A 15,795-nucleotide genomic window follows, 5' to 3' on the forward strand; every position below is an offset into this window, starting at 1 on the left:
TGTTTAACATTGTTTCTTTGCCCAACTGGTGAACCTGTTTTCTCCCTAGTTCTAGAACAAAAGTTACCACCAGCACCTGTGGCTTTACCTGGCACTGTTACACCTGTCCCTTCCTCTCTCATCTCCCTACTAACACCTCACCCACCAGATAGCCCCTTCATCTGTATTCCTAGAGGTAAAATAGTGACGTCACTCTTCTAGCAATCATCTCATTAGTGGTGTTTTGCTTTCACCTTCATTACCAATCCGTGAAGTTCCTTGAAGGTATCTATATATTCACTACTGCCAAGCACCATGTCTGCCAGGTAGGAGAAATGTAATTCTTATGGCATGAGCCAATAAAAATTACATTGGCTCATGCTAGAACTCTGTATGAGTTATCAGACTTTAAAATTAACCAAATTGCTAGTGTAACTTTGTCACCATGTGATAGATATACTTAACCAGGACATCAAAGAAGACAAGCCTTGCCTCTGTGTGTGTCTGATTTTACTCAGCTAACATTTACTGGGTTCTTACTCTGTGCCAGATACTGTTTTTGGCCCTGGGTACACAGCAGTTCATAAATCAAAGTCTAGTGGGGAAGACACACACACACTCACACACACACACACTATACAGTATGTTAAACAGAAATAAGTGCAAAGGGGAAAAATAAAAGCCATGTGGGAAAAGGAGGTTGTAAGTTTAGACAGGGTGGACAGGGTCCTCATTTAGAAGGGAAAATTAGGGACCAAGGGAAGGAGAAGGTGCAAGTTGTGCAGCTATCAGGGGCAGGGTAAGACCCCGCCCCCCAGCCTTCCTAACCTTCACCTGCAGGACATTCCCGCTGATACCCTATTCCTCCAGAAACCCCCATCACCATTATCTACCTATTTAAACCTATTACATCACTCACCACTGGAAGCCCTGAGACCCAGAGCCAGGCTTCACTTCTTACACACTAATCCCCACACCTCACTCTGCTCCATCTCCCAAACATCCGAGCCCCAAACACCCACAGTCCATCATCAGCAAAATCCTCATTATCCTCAACCTCTTGTCTGAGCACTCCCTCACCTTCCTGAGAACAGCTGTTTCTATGGAGTCCATACTCCAGTACCACTGAGCCTTGAGACAAAACATATATTCTTATTCCTCTTCTCCTTCCAGACTACACTCCTTTTCTAGACCATAAAAAGCAATTTTACTTGGGAGTTCTGAGGTGGCAGGATCGCCTGAGCCTAGGAGATCGAGGCTGCTGTAAGCAGCACTCCAACCTGGGCAAGAGAGCAAAACCTTATCTCAAAAAATAAATAGGCTGGGCGCGGTGGCTCACGCCTGTAATCCCAGCATTTTGGGAGGCCAAGGCAACCGAATCACGTGAAGTTAGGAGTTTGAGACCAGCCTGGCCAACATGGTGAAACCCCGTTTCTAACAAAAATACAAAAAAATTAGCCGGGTGTCAGGGTGCATGCCTGTAATCCCAGCTACTCAGGAGGCTGAGGTGGGAGAATCGCTTGAACCTGGGAGGCAAAGGCTGCAGTGAACCAAGGTCACACCACTGCACTCCAGCCTAGGCAACAGAGTGAGACCCTATCTCAAAAAACAATAAAGAAATAATAAATTAACAAGCAATTCTGACTCTCATATGACCAAACTACACAATCTACTACCCCTCCTTTATTGTCTACCAACCTCCAGAGATCAATGCCATCTTCTCCCTCATTTCCTAACATTTCCTGGCTGAGCACCTGAAGAACAGATTTGCCATTTACTGAAAGGGGGAAGATGGAGGACGAAACAGGTTTGGGGGAATCAGAGACCAAGAGTTGAATTTAGGACATTTTAAGATGCCTATGAGACATGCAAGTAGAGACACCATGTCAGCAGCAGCTGGATGCACCAGAATGCAACTCATCAAAGAGGCCAAGGCTGTGAAGCATAGATTTGGACATCCTCAGCATAAAGATGGTATTTAAAGCCTTGACACTGGATGAGATCACTGAGGGATTGGGGGTAGTCAAAAAGAGAGGAGGCGGCCAGGTGCAGTGGTTCACGCCTGTAATCCCAGCACTTTGGGAAGCTGAGGTTGGTGGATTACCTAAGGTCAGGAGTTCGAGACTAGCCTGGCCAACATGGTGAAACCCCATCTCTACTAAAAATACAAAAAATTAGCTAGGTGTGGTGACGGGAGCCTCTAATCCCAGCTACTCAGGTGGCTGAGACAGGAGAATTGCTTGAACCGAGGAGGCAGAGGTTGCAATAAGCCGAGATTGCGCTATTGCACTCCAGCCTGGGTGACAAGTGCAAGACTCCATCTCAAAACAAAACAAAACAAAACAAAAAAACAGGTAAGAAGCAAAAAGTGTAGCGTGCTTGAGGCTAAGTGATGAAAGTGTTTTGAGAAGGAAAGAGCTATGCTAAATGCTGTGCACACATGAAGGGTAAGGAGAACTGAGAACTGAACTCTGAATTTGGCAAAGCAAAGGTCATGAGAACTTCAGTGAGAGCAGTTGGGGACAGGGAGAGCAAAAGCTTGAGTGGAGAGGATGCATGACAGAATAAGAAATTGAAGACAGTAGACAGCTAACACCAGGAGTTCTGTTATAAAAAGAAGGAAATACATAGGAGAAATAAAAGCATGTTCGTAGGCTGAAGATGGAGAAAGGGGAGAATTGCTACAGTCATGTTCTGGAGAAGATGGGAAGAGTCTAGTCCCAAAGTGGAATGACATCTCACATTACTTTCCAGACACAATTCTAGACTTTATAAAAAGGGCAATGTGGAGGCAAACAAACATGTATGTCATTTCATACTTGGTGTCTAAAAAACAGAAACATATGAAAAGTATAAACAGAAAAATACCGATGCTGAAACATTAAAATGGCACATTGTCACTCCACTGAAGACATGGAAATGAAAACAGTAACGACATTACCATTTTTTCTTGCCCTCGGTGGGCAAAGACTGAAAACTGGTTATACCAGTATGAGAAACAGAAACTCTTTTTGGCTTTTGTTTGTTTCTTATCATTTAACTTGAAGAAACTCTGAGCGATTCTCATCATTTAACTTGAAGAAACGCTGAGGATTCACTGAGCGAATGAACTGGGACAACATTTTGAAGAACAATACGACAATATCTAGCCAACTGTAAATTCAGAGGAACTTTGACTCAGCAACTTCACATCTAGGCATTTTGTCCCACAGTTATACTGGCATAAACTCACATTTGCAATAAACTGAAAGTAAATGTCCATTAACAGGAGATCTAATAATCATGGTAATCATATTACACAACTGTTAAAAAGAACAAGTAAGCTCTTCACTGATACAGAAGTAATGAATATATCCAAGATACGTTGCTAGTTACAAAGTGCACAGCAGTGGGTATTATAAGAAATAAAGACAAAAAAATACAATTACATGGACCTATGCATCTAGTACAGTTAGTCACGTGGCTACTGAGCATTTGAAATGTGGCTAATGTGACCGAAGAACTGAATTTTCCATTTTAATTAAAGTTAATTAAATTTAAAAGTGAAGTACAAAATATTTTTCTCTTAAACACTTTATTCTCTTGGTATGACTACATTTCACTTTAACCACTGCATGGTGTAAGATGCTGCTGTACTGAAGCCCGTGTCAGTGTGCATTACCCCCCCAGATTGCAAAGAAACATGTCTGCAATCTCATCAGTGTCAATGGACTGACTCTGTTTGAATAATTTGTTTTCAACACACGGCCATAACACTGTTAAGTGTTTATTTGAATAGTTTCTGAAAACAGTGCAAGTTACCGTGATCTGTTTAAATTGTAATTGGTAATTATCTTGGTCCATTGTCTGCTGCTGTAACAGAATACCAGAGAAGAGACTAGGTAATATATAAAGAAATTTATTTCTCACAGTTCTGGGGCTGCGAAGAACAAGAGCATGGCATTGGCAACTGGCAAGGGTTATCCCCATGGGGGAAGAGTAGAGAGGCAAAAAAACAGCCTGTGAGGGAGAGGCTGTCTTTTATAACAAAGCTACCCCTGAAATCAGTAACCTACTTCTGAGATAACAGCATTAATCCACTCATTACGGTAGAGCCCTCATGACCTAATCACCTGTTACATTTCCCACCTCTCAACACTGTTGCACTGGGAATTAACATTCCAACATGAGTTTTGGGGCAGACATTCAAGTCACAGCAGTAATTAAGTTGAAATATTTAGTATTTTAATTACAGCATAATTATTTTTCTAGTTTGAAAAATAAGTATGAACAATTTTTAAAATTTAAAACAAAGGTACACTTAGATTTTCAGTTGCGTGGGGAGTTCTAAGTGTAACTCTGACTTCTCCAAAACTTAACCGCCAACAGCCTACTGTTGACTGGAGGCCTTATTGACAACAGGTAAAACATATTTTGTATGTTATGTATATTATATACAGTATTTTTACAATAGTGTAAGCTGGAGAAAAAATGATAAGAAAATAATAAAAAATACATATTTATTGGTTAAGTGGAAATGAATCATCATAAAGGTGTTGACTTCATACTTGGTGTCTAAAAAACATAAACATATAAAAGATACGCAGGGAGACCTTCATGATGATCCGCTTCCACTTAATAGTAAAGGTCTTCGTGTCACCAGCCCTCACATTGGACTAGGACGAGGAGTAGAAAGGGCTGGTTTCGCTGTCTCAAGGGTGACAGAAGTGGAAGAAAATCCAGGCATAAGCGAACCCACAAAGTTGAAACTCACGTTGTTCGAGAGTCAACTGTAATTAGTCACCTGTATCAGGACTAAATATCTAACAAAAAAATGTTTTATGATTTTGAACAGAATCTGAGCTTTAGCTTTGGCCAGTTATAAAAAAGCCTGGAAAGAAAGAGGCTGAGGAAAGAGAAAGAGAAATGAAAAGAAAAAAGAAAATTATTTTCAGATGAAGAGAAGGTAAACAGGTTATCTGAGTTGAGGAAATTGTTAGACTATTGTGCGATTTAAAAAGATATTTTAGGCTGGGCGCAGTGGCTCAAGCCTGTAATCCCAGCACTTTGGGAGGCCGAGACGGGTGGATCACGAGGTCAGGAGATTGAGACCATCCTGGCTAACATGGTGAAACCCCGTCTCTACTAAAAAATACAAAAAACTAGCCAGGCGAGGTGGCGGGCGCCTGTAGTCCCAGCTACTCGGGAAGCTGAGGCAGGAGAATGGCGTGAACCCGGGAGGCGGAGCTTGCAGTGAGCTGAGATCCGGCCACTGCACTCCAGCCTGGGTGACAGAGTGAAACTCCGTCTCAAAAAAAAAAAATATTTTAATTAAAAGGTTATAGATGTTTTCCAAAAAGTGAAAAATTTTCAACTAAGTGACCAACCAATTGTCCACAGACCCTTCTACTAGTATCCAGGTTCAAAGCTGTAAAAAATTACAAGCACTTGCCTTTAGCTTTATCTGTGTAATGCAATGAGAGACTGACCAATCACCAATTTAGGTGTGTTTTATCTCAAAGATTACCCGAATTTACAAAGAGATATCAATTCAAAGCCTTAAAACTGAACCTGTGGCATGGATGTTTTTTAACTTTTTTTTTTTTTTTGAGATAGGGTCTCTGTCACCTAAGCTGGAGTGCAGTGGCATGATCACGGCTCAGTGCAGCCTGTACCACCCAGGCCCCAGTGATCCTCCCACCTCAAGCCTCCGGAGTAGCTGGGACCAACAGGCATATGCCACCACACCCAGTTAATCTAATTTTTTGTAAAGAGTGGTCCCCATATGTTGCCCATGCTGGTCTCGAACTCCCGGGCTCAAGCCATTCTCCCACCTTGGCTTCCCAAACTGCTGGGATTACAGGCGTGAGCCCCTGCGCCCCAGTATTTTATGTCTGACAGAAGAATTTCAGCTAGATATGAAAACATTAGTTTTTTGGTTTTTTTTCCCTGAGACAGGGTCTCACAATGTTGCCCAGGCTGAAGTGCAGTGGCACAATCACGGCTCACTGCAGCTTCAACCTCCCGTGCTTAGGTGATTCTTCCATCTCAGCCTCCAGAGCAGCTGGGACTACAGGTGTGTGTCACCATGCCCAGCTAATTTTCTTTTTTTGTAGTAACGGGGTGCCCCTACGTTGCCCAGGCTGATCTTGAACTCCTAGGCTCAAGCCGTCCTCCTGCTTCGGCCTCCCAAACTGCTGGTATTACAGGTGTGAGTCACTGTGCCCAGCCTAAAAATCAGTTTCTATCATGACAGATTGTGTCATTTTATAAGGCAAAAAATCTGAATGTAATGGGATTTTACAACAAGAGACTGCTATTTCCCTCACTGATTCATTCCCCTGTATAACACACATTGAAAATTCTTGTGTTCGGTTTTCTGAAGCATAATCCATGAATAGTATCATAAATATAATTGTTAAAATTGTTCAGTATGTACAAATGCTATCAACTGCCAGTTCAGAGAACTGTTAAAAGAAACAGCAGACAGTGAACGTAATGATGCCGTGTTTTTGCCACTGCTCCCTGGTTGAGTTGTAGAAGAGTTGTATAAAGGCTTATGTACTATTAATTGCAACTGAAGATTTTCTTGGAACAAGATGATTGCCTGCCAACCATTTAATAACCAAAAACAAAAATGCCAATGTGATGTACATTTTTTCACCGTATCACACTTTGAGAACCACAGCTATTCAGGCATTTATAAAAACAAAAACAAAAATTGCTGCCACAGCCAGTAACAAAAATAATGATGTGTAAACATCAGACAAATGTATATGTTTCCTTTTTTTTTTTGAGATGGAGTCTCACTCTGTCGCCCAGGTTGGAGTGCAGTAGTGTGATCTTGGCTCACTGCAACCTCAGCCTCCCGGGTTCAAGCGATTCACCCGCTTCAGCCTCCAGAGTAGCTGGGACTACAGGCATGCACCCCCATACCTGGCTATATATATATGCTATTTTATATATATATATATAACTTTATATATATATATTACTTTATATATATATATAATTTTTTAGTAGAGATGGGGTTTTACCATGTTAGTCAGGTGGTTCTCAAACTCCTGACCTCAAGTGATCCACCTAGCTCGGCCTCCCAATTTGCTGGGATTACAGGCATGAGCCACCGCGCCTGGCCCGTGTTTCCATAGATATGAAGCTGAAGAACAGGCAAAATATACCCATAGTTATAAAGGGCATACTGCCCGTTATCCAGGAAAATGGAGGCTGTCCTGACTGTGTGAAAGCTGATCATACGAATTGGGTCACTCTTGTCATATCCAACTAAACAATCAAGAAGGGAAGAGGGAAAGGCACTCAGGACACATAAGTTTGCTCCTAGAATGGAATTCTCTGCCAGTCGGTATGCTGAAACTGCCGGTGGTAACCTGAGACCAGTCTGATCCACAGATGCTGGGGTAGCTTGTTGCAATTCTAGGATTAATTTTGCCCATCACCATGGCCCACTCCGTAGGACCTGCTGCCTCCCCAGAACCTTAGGAGAACCAATGAACTTTCTCAAAGAGCGACACATACAACAATTCTCTTTTTTTATAAAACCTCCAGCTTTCTCTTTGCTCTTTGGACATACAGAAGGCCACCTGGTCTGTACGCCTGTAACTGCCATTCTTTCTTCCCAAATAAATTGGCAAATTTAGAGATTCATCTCCAAATTTTTATTTTGACTTCAACAACTGGGAAGGTTAATACAGGGGGTGGATACATTTGGGCTGTACACTTAAGATTAGCGCACTTTACTGGATATCTGTTATTCCTGAATAATTTGTAAAAACTTTTTCTAAGCAAATTGATTGTTTTTCAGTAGGACACCAATCTAAAAAAAAAATGACTTTTTTTTTCCTCAAAATCAACCACGTTAACTTTGCTTAATTTCAATGACTTAGCAGAAAATCTTTTGAAAGCCAAATTCAGAAGAGACAGACTACAAGGTCATTTCATAATACGGAAAACTAGAAAAATTCCCTACTAGACTGACAAGTGCAAGGAGTCTTGAGATGCAGCACCCAGACATCTGCATCTCCCCCTCCAACTCCGACCAAAAACACCCTCTATACCTCCACTTCAATTTCATGACCGTGATCTTAAAAACATATTTAATGTCAGCATGAAGTATAAAAACAGTTTAACCAAAACCTGCTATTACTGATAGTGAGGTCTCGGTAAACGAAGCATTGATAATATGCCGAGATAGGATTAGTATGTGGATTCAGACTTCACAGATACCAAAATCTAAAGGACACGGGTGCACATGTATGTCAAACTCATTAAATGGAATGCATTTAAACATGTGCCATTTTTGTTGTATAGCAATTATACCTAAATAAAACTTTTTAAAAACATAACAAATTGACAGCCTTGAAACCTCCAGAGAGCGCTATGTAAACATTCTTTAAAGCAAAAAAAAAAAAAAAAAAAAAATCTCTGCACGGTGAGGGAGGAGAGTGGATACAAACAGCAAATTCAAAGCCACTCTTAGACCGTAAAAAGTTGGCTAGTTCGTTTGGGAAGCGATTTAGCAGTCCCCTAAAATACAACACGTCCTCGAAAGCCACGAGTCCACACGAAGCTTCAAGAGAGAAGCCCTTGACAAAGCCGGGCCAGACCGGCCCTGAGGACAGCCAGCAACCCTACTTCACCGCCCTGCTCCACGGGACTGCGGCGGCCGCGCTGCCCACAGGAACGCAAGTCCCGCCACAGCCAGGACAGACAGACACCCCAGAGAAGTCGGCTTCCCCCGCTCTGCGAACAAAGCAGCGCAAACGGGCGAAGCCACTGAACTGCCGTGAACCACAGTGCGCCCCAGCGCCCCGCTCCCTCCACGCCCCGCCGAGCCAAACCCGAGGGCCGAGCGGAGCCCTGCCAGCCCACCGCCGTCCCTCCCCGGCGCGGGGCCACGGACAAAGAGCTCCTCCGCTCCTTTCGCCCACAAATTACCGCTCCGTGAAGGCCGGGCCGCTCAGTAGCAGGAACCGACGCCTGAATCTCCGCAGCATTTACAAATCAGCCGCCACAATCACCGCCTCCGTCGGAGCCCCGCCCCCGTGCCGAGGGCCTGTGGGAAGTGAGGTTCTCACCCGCGTCTCTGGGCTAAAGCGCAGGCACCGCTGAGCCCAGGGAAACTACAACTCCCAGTGACGCCACAGCGATGGGCGTTGCCCGGCGGGGGACGGACGGCTTGCCGGCTTCCGACTAGCAGCGGGCCAGTGGTGGCGTAGGCGGGCGGCGCGGCGGGACGGAAAACCGTTTCCGGGAAACACCTTCCGTGGTGGACGTCGCTCCGGGCGCCGACGCTTAGAAAACTAAAGGGAGCGCCTAAGGGAGCGATGGATCTGCCTGTTCCCAGCAAAGCAGGGAGCACAGAGGCTCAACACTAACCTAGAGCCCGACGCTTTAGGAGGTGTTTTGGGGTTTTGTTTTGTTTTTTTCTATTTGCGTATGGTCTATTTTGTCGTTTTTTTTGGTTTGGTTTTTTTCTTTGGTTTTTTTCTTTGTTTTCCACTTTGGCTGAGTGTGACTTAGTAAAGGAGAAAAGGGGCAGTCACTACACCATTTCATAAGACGAAGATAACCCCGTAAGAATTCACTCCAAGATAGGCATCGCTCCTCAAATGCCTGACCGGTGCTTTGGCAGAGTGTGTCCCTTAGATTCGGAAACTAGTTTGAATACTGACAGTGCAGAATTAAAGAAATTTGTTTTGTTGTAACTGCCACGGCCCTTTCATCTAGGAAGTTACAGCACGGTGAGTTACCGCAGTTCTACATACCTGGCTTCTGTGTCTGATTAAACAGGGCCCAGTAAAATGTTTAATCAAAAAAAAAAAAAAAAAAATCAAATGAAGTGCCATTTATAACCGTTACAACTGAAACAAAGACCGCGAGTTAAAGACAATATTTCACAGAAATGTGGCCCTTCAAAATTTGTTTTGCTTTCTACTTCAAAAAGAGTCTACTTCTCTAAATCAAGATTTTGGTTTTGCTTTTTTTCCATTTTTCTTTTTAATTTTCATTGCGGGTGAGGAAGCTAAAGCCGGAGACTTCCAAGATCACACAACTACTTAAGATGCCAGACAAGGCCCCGATCTTCCTTTTCATTTAGGATAGCTCTTTGGCTTGAAAGCATACCCAAAAGGTCATCATTCTTCCTAAATGTGTTTCTTTAAGGATAGTCACAATAGCCTTCTTTGTGCCTGTATTTTATTCTTATGTTTTTATTTTAATATAGTATGTAATGCCACATGGTTTGTTGACTGAATAAATAAATGAATCTTTTACCACACTCAAGTCTTAACTGGTTGTTAAATTAAGGTTCTGATATGTAAGTTTTCACCTGTAGCCCATGTAATTCTCAAGACTGCCCACTAAGCTTGAAGGGTCCAAATCCCTTACAAGGTGGAAAGGCTAGTGGGGAGGAACTTCCAGCTTCTACTCTGCCAGACAAGAAAAAGTTCTGCCTTATCAGTGGTTCCTATCTTTGTTGCATCTTCAGATGGTGCTGTAGAGAAAAATTAGACCAACAGTTGCGGCACAGGGGTTTTCATGCCAGATGACCCATTCTGACAGTTCTTTATGACATCACAGGAGTCAAGCGAGCACTCCTGTGTCATGGTTAAGAGACCAGGATTTGGAGTCAGGCAGACCTGGGATCAAATCCTAGCTTGATAACTTACAAACAGCTTTGTAGTCTTCAGCACTCAACTTTTCTGAAACCAGTCTTCTCATCTACAAAACAGAGGTGGATAATAATGAGACCTTCATAGGACTGTCAAGAAGATTACATGAAAAGAATATATGAAAACGTAGTATAAAACCTCCACGTAGTAAAAAGTCAATGAACAGGAGGTGTCATCTTTAACGTGAATTTAACTGTTGGTGAACGCTTGACTACCAAAGCCTAGCTCTGTGGGTCATGTCAAATGCTGTGCAAGATAGAGTAATACGGTATTCCCAAATTATTAGGAAATAATTCTTTTTAATTATTTATTTTTGTGGAGACAGGGTCTCACTCTGTTGCCCAGGTTGGTCTCTAACTCCTGGGGTCAAGCGGTCTTCCCACCTTGGCCTCTGAAAGTGCTAAAATTACAGGCAAGAGTCACTGTCCTGGCTGGTAATAATTATTTTAATCAAAGCTGATCTGAATGACAAAGAGTTGACAGCTTTTCATTGCTGGTCTGATGGTAGCAAGTGTCCACTGTATCCAGAGAGGTCATGTCAAGTACAGTGGCTCACACCTGTAATCCCAGAACTTTGGGAGACTGAAGCAGATCATTTGAGCCAATATTTGAACATTAGCCAGGCATAATGGCATACACATATAGCCCTAGCTACTTGGGAGGCTGAGGCAGGAGAATCACTTGAGCCCAGGAGTTTAAGGTTATGATCACACCACTAGACTACAACCTGGGCAACAGAGTGAAACCCCCAACTCTTCAAAAGAAAAAGAGTGGGGGAGGATGTCAGGCCTTGAGCCCAAGCATCACATCCCCTGTGACTTGCACTTAATACGCCCAGATGGCCTGAAGTAACTGAAGAATCACAAAAGAAGTGCAAATGCCCTGCCTTGCCTTAAGGGATGATATTATCTTGTGAAATTCCCTTTCCTGCCTTATCCTGGCTCAAAAAGCTCCCCCACTGAGCACCTTGTGACCCCCACTCCTGCCCACCAGAGAACCCCCCTTTGACTGTAATTTTCCTTTACCTACCCAAATCCTATAAAACGGCCCGATCCTTATCTCCCTTCGCAGACTCTTTGGACTCAGCCCACCTGCACCCAGGTGAAATAAACAGCCATGTTGCTCACCCAAAGCCTGTTTGGTGGTCTCTCCACATGGACGCGCATGACATTTTGGTGCCGTGACTCGGATCAGGGGACCTCCCTTGGCAGATCAATCCCCTGTCCTCCTGCTCTTTGCTCCGTGAGAAAGATCCACCTACGACCTCTAGTCCTCAAACCAACCAGCCCAAGGAACATCTCACCAATTTTAAATGGGGTAAGAGGCCTCTTTACTCTCTTCTCCAACCTCTCTCACTATCCCTCGACCTCTTTCTCCTTTCAGTCTTGGCGCCACCCTTCAAGCTCTCCCTTCTCTTAATTTCAATTCCTTTCATTTTCTGGTAGAGACAAAGGAGACAGGTTTTATCCGTGGAACCCAAAACGCCGGCGCCGGTCACGGACTGGGGAAGGCAGCCTTCCCTTGGTGTTTAATCATTGCAGGGACGCCTCTGATTACTCACCCACGTTTCAGGGGTGTCTGACCACACTGCGGGGACGCCTGCCTTGGTCCTTCACCCTAAGTGGCAAGTCCCGCTTTTCTGGGGGAGGGGCAAGAACGCCGACCTCTTATTTTTGCGACCCAACCTCTTATTTTTGCTCCCTGACCTTATTTTTGTGACCCAACCTCCTATTTTTGTGCCCCAATACCTTATTTCTGCTCCCCGACCCCTTTCTTGCTTTTCTGGAGGGCAAAAACCCACAAACTCTTTCTGTGTCTTTACTCTCTCTTCTCTGGGCTTCCCTCCTTCATTCACGATGGGCAACCTTCCACCCTCCATTCCTCCTTCTTCTCCGTAGCCTGTGTTCTCAAGAACTTAAAACCTCTTCAACTCACACCTGATCGAAAACCTAAATGCCTTATTTTCTTCTACAATGCCGCTTGACCCCAATACAAACTCGACAGTAGTTCCAAACAGCCAGAAAACGGCACTTTCAATTTTTCCATCCTATAAGATCTAAATAATTGTCGTAAAATGGGCCACTGGTCTGAGGTGCCTGACGTCCAGGCATTCTTTTACACATCGGTCCCTCCCTAGTCTCTGTTCCCAATGCAACTCGTCCCAAATCTTCCTTCTTTCCCTCCCGCCTGTCCCCTCAGTCCCAACGCCAAGCGTCGCTGAGTCTTTCCAGTCCTCCTTTTCTACAGACCCCTCTGACCTCTGTCCTCCTCGCCATTTTTCCTGTCTCTGCTCCCCCACTCTATAATCCTCCTACCACCTCCCCGCCTCACACCTGGTCTGGCTTACAGTTTCATTCCTCGACTAGCCCTCCCCCACCCGCCCAGAAATTTCCTCTTAAAAAGTGGCTAGAGCTAAAGGCCTAGTCAAGGTTAATGTTACTTTTTCTTTATCCGACCTCTCCCACATCAGTTAGTGTTGAGGCTCTTTTTCATCAAATATGAAAAACTTAGCCCAGTTCGTGACCTGTTTAGCAGCAACCCTGAGATGCTTTTCAGCCCTAGACCCTGAAAGGTCAGAAGGCCGTCTTATTCTCAATATGCATTTTATTTTATTACCCAATCTGCTCCCGACATTAAATAAACCCCCCAAATTAAATTCCAGCCCTCAAAACCCACAACAGGACATAATGAACCTTACCTTCAAGGTGTACAATAATAGAGTAGAGGCAGCCAAGTAGCAGGTTATCTCTGAGTTGCAATTCCTTGCCTCCACTGTGAGACAAGCCCCAGCCACATCTCCAGCACACAATTCCGAATGCCTGAACCGCAGCTGCCACGGGTTCCTCCAGAACCTCCTCCCACAGGAGCTTGCTACAAGTGCCGGAAAGCTGACCTCTGGGCCAAGGAATGCCCGCAGCCTGGGATTCCTCCTAAGCCGTGTCCCATCTGAGCGTGTCCCATCTGAGCGTGTCCCATCTGAGCGTGTCCCATCTGAGCGGGACCCCACTGGAAATCGGACTGTCCAACTCGCCCAGCAGCCACTCTCAGAGCCCTGGAGCTCTGGCCCAAGGCTCTCTGACTGACTCCTTCCCAGATCTTCTCGGCTTAGCAGCTGAAGACTGACGCTGCCCCATCGCCTTGGAAGCCTCCTGGATCATCACAGATGCTTTGAGTAACTCTTAAGTCCTTACCCTTCTTAATCAATACGGAGGCTACCCAATCCACATTACCTTCTTCTCAAGGGCCCGTTTCCCTTGCCTCCATAACTGTTGTGGGTATTGATGGTCAGGCTTCTAAACTTCTTAAAACTCCCCAACTCTGGTGCCAACTTGGACAACATTCTTTTATGCACTCCTTTTTAGTTATCCCCACCTGCCCAGCTCCCTTATTAGGTCGAGACATTTTAACTAAATTATCTGCTTCCCTGACTATTCCTAGGCTACAGCCACACCTCATTGCCACCTTTTCCCCCAGTTCAAAGCCTCCTTCACATCCTCCTCTTGTACTCCCCCACCTTAACCCACAAGCATAGGATACCTCTACTCTCTCCTTGGTGACTGATCGTGCACCCCTTACCATCTCATTAAACCCAATCACCCTTACCCCACTCAACACCAATATCCCATCCCGCAGCACGCTTTAAAAGGATTAAAGCCTGTTATCACCTGCTTGCTACAGCATGGCCTTTTAAAGCCTGTAAACTCCCCTTAGAATTCCCCCATTTTACCTGTCCCAAAACCAGACAAGCCTTACAGCCTTACAAGATCCACACCTTATCAACCAAATTGCCTTACTTACCCACCCCGTGGTGCCAAACCCACATACTCTATCCTCAATACCTCCCTCCACAACCCAGTATTCTGTTCTGGATCTCAAACATACTTTCTTTACTATTCCTTTACACCCTTCATCCCAGCCTCTCTTCGCTTTCACTTGGACTGACCCTGACACCCATCAGGTTCAGCAAATTACCTGGGCTGTACTGCTGCAAGGCCTCACGGACAGCCCACGTTCAGTCAGGCCCAAATTTCTTCCTCATCTGTTACGTATCTCGGCATAATTATCATAAAAACACGTGTGCTCTTCCTGCTGATCGTGTCCGGCTAATCTCCCAAACCCCAATCCCTTCTACAAAACAACTCCTTTCCTTTCTAGGCATGGTTAGTGCAGACAGAATTCTTACACAAGAGCCGGGACCGCGTCACGTAGCCTTTCTGTCCGAACAACTTAACTTTACTGTTTCAGCCTAGCCCTCATGTCTGCGCGCAGCGGCTGCCACCGCTTTAATACTGTTAGAGGCCCTAAAAATCACAAACTATGCTCAACTCTCTACAGTTCTCATAACTTACAAAATGTATTTTCTTCCCCCAACCATCGCTCAGGACAATGCTTATGCTGATAAATTAGCTAAAAAAGCAGCCATCAAAAGGCATCAGATCCCATGGCTCAGGACAATGCTTATGCTGATAAATTAGCGAAAAAAGCAGCTAGCATTCAAACTTCTATCCCTCACGGCAGTTTTCCTCCTTCACATCGGCCACTCCCACCTCCTCCCCTGCTGAAACTTCCACCTATCAATCTCTTCCCACACAAGGCAAATGGTTCTTTGACCAAGGAAAATATCTCCTTCCAGCCTCACAGGCCCATTCTATTCTGTGGTCATTTCATAACCTCTTCCATGTAAGTTACAAGCCGCTAGCCCGTCTCTTAGAACCTCTCATGTCCTTTCCATCATGGAAATCTATCCTCAAGGAGATCCCTTCTCAGTGTTCCATCTGCTGTTCTACTGCCCCTCAGGGACTGTGCAGGCCCCCTCCCTTCCCTGCACATCAAGCTCGAGGATTTGCCCCTGCCCAGGACTGGCAAATTGACTTTACTCACATGCCCCAACTCAGAAAACAAATATCTCTTAGTCTGGGTAGACACTTTCACTGGATGGGTAGAGGCCTTTCCCACAGGGTCTGAGAAGGCCACCGCGGTCATTTCAGACATAATTCCTCAGTTTGGCCTTCACACCTCTATACGGTCTGATAACCGACCAGCCTTTACTAGTCAAATCACCCAAGCGGTTTCTCAGGCTCTTGGTATTCAGTGAAACCTTTATATCTTTTACCGTGCTCAGTCTTCAGGAAAGGCAGAACAGACT

General features: G+C 44.7%; 1 protein-coding gene across 6 annotated transcripts in view; it reads right to left on the bottom strand.

Moving 5' to 3' along the window:
* Nucleotides 1-10,702, bottom strand: part of CENPJ (centromere protein J) — a 42,654-nt gene extending 31,952 nt beyond the window's left edge. For 5 of the 6 annotated variants that reach the window (XR_013407944.1, XR_013407945.1, XR_013407946.1 and 2 more), the window contains exon 1: nucleotides 8,914-9,014. The gene's annotated coding sequence lies outside the window, so the exon portion shown is untranslated. Of the gene's footprint in view, nucleotides 1-8,913; nucleotides 9,015-10,646 lie in introns of those variants that run through there. The other variant, XM_077974284.1, reaches the window with a different exon arrangement.
* Between the last annotated feature and the right edge of the window lie 5,093 nt (nucleotides 10,703-15,795).

Source organism: Macaca mulatta, chromosome 17, assembly GCF_049350105.2.
Source record: "Macaca mulatta isolate MMU2019108-1 chromosome 17, T2T-MMU8v2.0, whole genome shotgun sequence".
Classification (NCBI taxonomy): Eukaryota; Metazoa; Chordata; class Mammalia; order Primates; family Cercopithecidae; genus Macaca; species Macaca mulatta.